General features: G+C 42.1%; 1 protein-coding gene across 1 annotated transcript in view; it reads right to left on the reverse strand.

Annotated features, from left to right (window-relative positions):
* Positions 1 to 5,933, reverse strand: part of LOC128838685 (spondin-2-like) — a 115,428-nt gene extending 109,495 nt beyond the window's left edge. The window contains exon 1 of the mRNA XM_054031076.1: positions 5,228 to 5,933. The gene's annotated coding sequence lies outside the window, so the exon portion shown is untranslated. The remainder of the gene's footprint in view (positions 1 to 5,227) is intronic.
* Positions 5,934 to 7,340: the final 1,407 nt, after the last annotated feature.

A 7,340-nucleotide genomic window follows, 5' to 3' on the forward strand; every position in this document is an offset into this window, starting at 1 on the left:
ATTGAAATTGCAATGAAGGGCAAAATGAGATGCAAGAAAGCAGGTGGAAGGGAGAGCCAAGCTCAGTTAAGCAGCCTCAGTGGCAGTGGGCCTGATTCTTTGTTACCCTGCACCTTGTGAAGTCATTTACAGCAAAGCATGGGGGGAGTAACACTGCCATTGTGAGGTGGTAGCATTTTATAGCCTCTTTGCACTCACTTTGCCATGATGCATACAGCTACCGGAGGTGCAGGGCGATGGAGAATCAGGCCCACGCTGTTCCCAGCTGGATGATGAGAGGCAGTCCCTTGGGAAGGGATAGCTCAGTGGTTTGAGCATTGGCCTGCTAAATCCAGAGTTGTGAGTTCAATCCTTGAGGGGACCACCTAGGGATCTGGAGCAAAATCAGTACTTGGTCCTGCTAGTTGAAGGCAGGGGGCTGGACTCAATGACCTTTCAGGATTCCTTCCAGCTCTATAAGATAGGTATAGGTCTCCATATTTTTTTTTATTTTTTAACCCTCTTTGACTAATTAACAAGCAGTATCGAGCAGTGCGGAAGGGAATCTGTCTCATCTATTCTTCCAAAGCCAAAAATCACAAGCTTTCACATCAACCTCACCTAAATACATACTGTTCTGTAGCCCAGAGACTGAGTTTTAGAGTCACTGATATACCAGTATATTGCCATATAAATTATGATCCATCCAAGTGCTCAGGCTAACTGTGGAGGTAGGAGCAGGTTTCTAACATCCTTCCTGAACTTCTGTTCCCACTTAAAAAAAAAAAAAAAAAAAAAAACTTGCAGTGACTGAAATATCTCTACAGAATAAATGCATCACTCACACAATTCTTTGTTCTATGTACAAGCAAGCTGTGACTACCTAGGCAGAATGTTTGTGATCAAACAAATTGGATTAATTTGAAAAACAGCTTTCTTGTCCTAAATACATGACTTCAACATTTCTTGCCATCTGGGCAACTGTTTGGAGTATTAAATCAGCAAGCAAGAAATCTAGGTGTTATGCAGAACATTCTACCCTCTGATACGCATGCATAACTCCCATTGACCTCAGTGAGAGTTACATGGGTGCATATTTGAATTGCATATTTGTCAGAATTGAATCCAGAAACAAGCCACGCCAGTTATCACTCACTTTATTGTGCCACACCAATACTCATCCCTTTGCCGGTGCTATGGATACTTCACATGGTACCATACAGCTTCTCCTTGAGTTGAGCCTGTGGTTTCCAATTGCCTCCTGAGGGTTCCTACTTCCCTCACAAGCTTAAAGGATGAGTCTCCATGTCGTCATCTCCCTGAATTTTCATCTATTGCTTGCTCAGCTACACACACCTGTTTCTGTCTCACCATCAGGACTTAATGCCCTCGCTAAAAGGAGTAGCAGAGCTTAGCCTTCTTAAAAGCATGATAACTTTATGAAGGGAAAAGAGCCATCATACTGATTTGCCAGTATTCTCCATGAAATTCAGTCTTCAATTCTTTGTACTGTTGCAACACCATAATTAAGGTTGATTTCTGAAGGGAGTTAAAGGTCTGTTTTAGACAAGTGCAGGTAGCTATACCTATTAAGATTGCACAACACTTTCCATTATAAGATCCTGGGTTTTTATATCTACCAATGTGATATATGCCATCATGTGCCAGCAATGCCTCTTTGCCATATACATTGGCCAAATGGGACAGTCTCTTCACAAAAGAATAAATGGAACAAATCAGATGTCAAGAATTATAACATTAAAAAACCGTCAGAGAACACTTCAATCTGCCTGCACACTCAATAACAGACTTAAAAGTGGCAATTCTTCAACAAAAAAAACTTCAAACACAGACTCCAACGAGAAACTGCAGAACTGGAATTAATTTGCAAACTGAACACCATCAATTTAGGCTTGAATAAAGACTGGGAGTGGATGGGTCACTACAAAACCTAATTCCCCCATACTAATTCCCCCATACTGTTACTCACACCTTCTTGTCAACTGTTTGAAATGGGCCACGCTGATTACATTGCCCTCATTACCACTACAAAAGTGATTTTTCCTCCCTTGGTATTCTACTGTTGAGAATAGCCCACCTCCACTTTAATTGAATTGTCTCATTAGCACTGACCCCCCACTTGGTAAGGCAACTCCCATCTTTTCATGTACTGCGTATATATACCTGTCTACTGTATTTTCCACTCCATGCATCTGATGAAATGGGTTTTACCCCACGAAAGCTTATGCCTAAATAAATTTGTTAGTCTCTAAGGTGCCACAAAGACTCCTCGTTGTTTGCCGATACAGACTAAACACAGCTACGACTCTGAAACCTGGGGTTTTTTGTTGCTTGTAACTGCCAAACTTTAATTGTTGGAGCTGAAACTTTCCAGGCCAGGTGTCTGCCTTGGACGGATTGTTTTTTCCCCAGAAAACAAAGCAAAAACAGTTCAGCTGTTTCTAAGAACATGGTTAGGGGAAAATATGTTGTTTTGCCCATGTTAAAAATATTCTATCAATCATTTAATTGAGAAACTCTAAAAAGCAGGAACTTGCCCTGGGTTTATTGATGTGCCTTTTGCTGTCCCTGTGAAAATCTATCCAAATTTGGCCAAGTTATGAGCTTCTGAAAAATCTCAGCTTGCACGGTGTGAGTACAGACATGTTAGTGTCAGACAGCTAAACTGTCCAGAAATTCTGTAGGCACTGAGCAGCATATCACCATTTGTAATTTCTTATATCTCGATTATGTAGCTTCAGAGATTTCTCTAGTGGCATCTCTTTTGCGTTTTCTTCATAAGTATTCCGAAAAGCTGAAGTACTCCTGGTTGCCCTAGGCGATTCGCTCAGTCAACATACCTCTTCTATAAAGAGGTGACCCAACTGAACACATTGCGCTTTAATGAGGTCTAACTAGCCAGTGCTTCATTTACATGAGTAACCAAATTGATTCTTCAGATTTTTAGCCTATCCCTCTGTTAGTTCATACCAGTGGCCTGTCTGCAATGGTTGCAATAAAGAATGCAACTAGTGGGTGGATAGCTTTAAGGAGCCTTCTGCAATAACCGTTAAATCTCTTTCCAGAAGATTCTCTGTTTAATGTGTGTTCTCTCTGCAATCTAATTAATTTTGTTTCTACATTACACTGCAATTTTTCTTACCACTTAGTCTTGTGAAGTAACCACTACAGCACGCTACCACTATTTGACATCTTACAAAACTTAAAATGAAGCTCAAGAGCGCACACAAGTCATTTGGTGCTATATAACGTTTGACTAACCAAGTGGTTTTGTGTCTTATGGAAGGCCCATGTTTACCACAGCCTTAAATATAGAAAATGTGACTTCTTGTAGCAATCAAACAAATTCCTCCTTCAGAATAAGGCTACATCTACAGTTGGCGCTACGGCGGGTATTCCCAGTTCTTGCAGACATAGGCGGGGTAGCTCTGCTCAAGCTATTGCTGCAGTAGCATGGGCCATGGCAAGTGATGGTGTGGGCTAGCCACCCCAAGTACAAACCTGCCCAGACTCCTTGGGTACATTCATGGGGCAGCTGGCTCATGCTTCTGCTGCTAGCACAGCTACACTACTCTTTTTTAGCAAGTAGAGCGAGTGCGGGCACTTCTAAGCGGGCAGGGAATCACCCCTCTCCTCCAAATGGAGCCATAGTCAGTCAAAGGCCAAGTTGGGGGCCTGAATTTTTGGGTGCCCAACCTTAAAAAGTTTCCAGAAAGCGCTAAGCATCCACCCTTTGAAAATCATGCTTCTTTAAAGTATCTCAAGATGAGCAACCAAAAGTACTAATCGTTTTTGAAAACACTGGCAAAATATACAGGAAAAAAATTTAGGTTGGCCATCTGACATGGTGGTCAAAAAAGGCAAATAATATGTAATATAATATTCTATAAGTCACTGGTGTGCCCTCACCTGGAACACTATTTTCATTGCTGGTCCTCACTCAAAAAAGGATACAGTAAAACTTGGAAGGTCCAGTAAAAAAAGGGCATTGAAAATTAATAGCAGCCTGGAAACCCTTCCATAGGAAAAAAAAAAGTTACAAAAATAGGTCTTAAGTTAGGAAGGAGAAAAATAAGAGGTGACAGGATAGAAGTATATAAAACAAATGAACAGTTTAGAGAAGATAGATTGGATCACCTGTTTGTTTATTTCTAGAATACCAGGACAAAAGGACCCCAATTACATTTAAATGAAATAAAAATGATTCAAAGACATAACTGACACAATGTGTAATTCACTTGTGGAACTTGCTGCTATGAGATGTCATGAAGGCCAAGAGTTCGGCATCATTCAAAAAAGGACTAGACATTTACAAATAAGAATATCTGCAGTTCCACTAACTGGGATAAAAATGGATAAAGGAGATCAATTCCCAGGCTTTAGAACAAAAATCTATCACCGATTTCCTGGGACCATGAAGGAATTTCTTCTTAGGCAAATTATTTAAAAGACTAATTGGACACACCTCTAGAAAAAATGTACTACTCGTAACAAGCCTGCATTGGTAAGGCGGATAGACCAGCCCATTTAGTAGGTCTTTTTTCTCTCTCTCCACTCTCCATGACAAACAGCTCTCTAAGTACACTTAATCCTGACTCAATGTAGGGATGGACTGGATGACCTCTTAAGGTCCCTTCCAGCCCTACATTTATATGGTAGCAAGGTGAAGCTGCTGTAATGTCCTGTATTGTACAGCGGCTCCCTTAGTCGACTACTAAATAAGATAATACAAAGTCATATTTCCATGTTTTGATATGTGCATACCCCATTCTTTATGTCAAGTTTCTCCATGTTATTTTGCAATATTTAGTGTTTTATACAAACAGCTATAATACATATTAGTAAAATATTCATAGAGGTTAGAGATGAAAAAGTCTGTTGGGTATAGTTAGTCTGTCAGTCAACACAGGATTTTTCCCAATAGTATATTTTCTAGTTCCTTTTCCATAGGCAAGTGTCTAGCATCTTGACTCAGGGCATCCTCTGGCTTCAATCCCAGTGAAAGGAATGGGAAATTGAAGCCATTTCGAATGGGGAGAAGAGTTCATGAGTTTGGTGCCAGAAATTAGATGATGGAGAGAAACCTCTTAAAAAGTCAGCGTGACAAGTGATGTCTTGGAAGAAACTGGGCGTTACACTTGGGGACCTCCAGAGCTAAAAGGCTGAGAGAGATATGTAACACGCTGACTAGTTGATTCCTCTGTCTACAGGAAGTAGGCAAACTCACCCCTGAGCATCTGAGGTCCAAACCAGTTTGACTCCTGGACAAGCCCCCACTTCCATGACAGCCAACATCTTACCCGAAACATCTGGGATTGAATCGAGGAACTTTAGAGCCACACACTGTACAGCACATGACGAGCAGTAAGAATGTGAATGGACTTGTTTTCATACAATGGAAGGAGGCACTATGGAGTACAGTAAGCACCTTGAAAACGCTGATATTCTGCACACTGCCGTATTTGCCTACCGTGTCATTTGCACATTTCCCTGAGAAATGCTGCACATAATTTGGTAAATATGAACTACTACAGGTGGAAAATTACAGTTTTAATTGCTTGAATTCTATATACAATGCACACACAAATCACCTGGCATGTAACTAGAAGTCTGCAAAAACCTGAGTTCCATGGGTTAATCATTCACACTGTGGGGGTAGCACAGGAGTATTTTTAAGATTGCCACAGCATATGGGAATTTCCCATGTGCATTTCCTGCAGGTTTCCAAGAAATAGCCTCTCTGTTTGGCTCAGATGATTTCGCAGTTGTTTACATAAATCCCATATGAAATGTCAGGGTCACATTTTTCAGCAAAGTCAAAGAAAATAATTTGTCATTCTGCTGTCTGAGCACACACCAGTCCAATTCCAGCATTAGCCAACTTGCTTTACTTGTTTGTTTTGTGGGGTATTGTACTACATGGCAAAAAAAAAAAAAAAAGCTAAAACTTTGCTTGGTTAAATCATTGTGCAATCTTTTGTACCCAACAGTGTGTCTAAGAGTGTGTCTAAGGCATGAAATAAAAAAAAATTCATCTTCTAAGGAGGGATTGTTTTCTACCTTTTAAGTTTATTTTTCTGTTATTCATAAGTAATACGGCATAACCACTGAGAACTCAAAGAAATAAATACAGCAGATGCAATGGTTCTTTAAGTCCATTCGCAAATTGCAATTAAAATGGCCTTTTTGGGGAGGTGCCTTATGATAGAATATTAGGGTTGGAAGAGACCTCAGGAGGTCATTTAGTCCAACTCCTTGCTCAAAGCAGGACCAATCCCAAGTAAATCATCCCAGACAGGGCTTTGTCAAGCTGGGCCTTAAAAACCTCTAAGGATGGAGATTCCACCACCTCCCTAGGTAACCCATTCCAGTGCTTCACCACCCTCCTAGTGAAATAGTGTTTCCTAATATCCAATCTAGACCTCCCACACTGAAACTTGAGACTATTGCTCCTTGTTCTGTCATCTGCCACCACTGAGAACAGCCTAGCTCCATCCTCTTTGGAAACCCCCTTCAGGTAGTTGAAGGCTGCTATCAAATCCCCCCTCACTCTTCTCTTCTGCAGACTAAACAATCCCAGTTCCCTCAGCCTCTCCTCATAAGACATGTGCCCCAACTCCCTAATCATTTTAGTTGCCCTCCACTGGACTCTCTCCAATTTGTCCACATCCTTTCTGTAGTGGGGGGGGGGGGGGCAAAACTGGACGCAATATTCCAGATGTGGCCTCACCAGTGCCAAATAGAGGGGAATAATCACTTCCCTCAATCTGCTTGCAATGCTCCTACTAATGCAGCCCAATATGCTATTAGCCTTCTTGGTACAAGGGCACACTGTTGACTCATATCCAGCTTCTCATCCACTGTAGTCCCCAGGTCCTTTTCTGCAGAAGTGCTGCTTAGCCAGTCAGTCCCCAGCCTGTAGCAGTGCATGGAATTCTTCCTTCCTAAGTGCAGGACTCTGCACTTGTCTTTGTTGAACCTCAATCAAAAAGATTTCTTTTGGCCCAATCCTCCAATTTGTCTAGGTCACTCTGACCTTAATCCTACCCTCCAGCACAGGGCCGGCTTTAGGAAGTGCGGGGCCCAATTCAAATACCCGGCGGCGGCCCGGGTCTTTGGTGGCACTTCAGTGATGGGTCCTTCACTCGCTCTGGGTCTTCCGTGGCACTGAAGGACCCGGCGCCAAGGTGCTGCCGAAGATCTGGACCGCTTCCAGGTGAGTAAAAATTAAAAAGTTAGGCGCTCTTCTTTATGGCGCAGGGCCCTCTTAGGCACGGGGTCCGATTCGGGGGGAATCGGCCTAAAACCGGCCCTACCTCTACCTCTCCCCCCAGTTTAGT

This window comes from Malaclemys terrapin, chromosome 5 (assembly GCF_027887155.1).
Source record: "Malaclemys terrapin pileata isolate rMalTer1 chromosome 5, rMalTer1.hap1, whole genome shotgun sequence".
NCBI classification, from domain to species: Eukaryota; Metazoa; Chordata; order Testudines; family Emydidae; genus Malaclemys; species Malaclemys terrapin.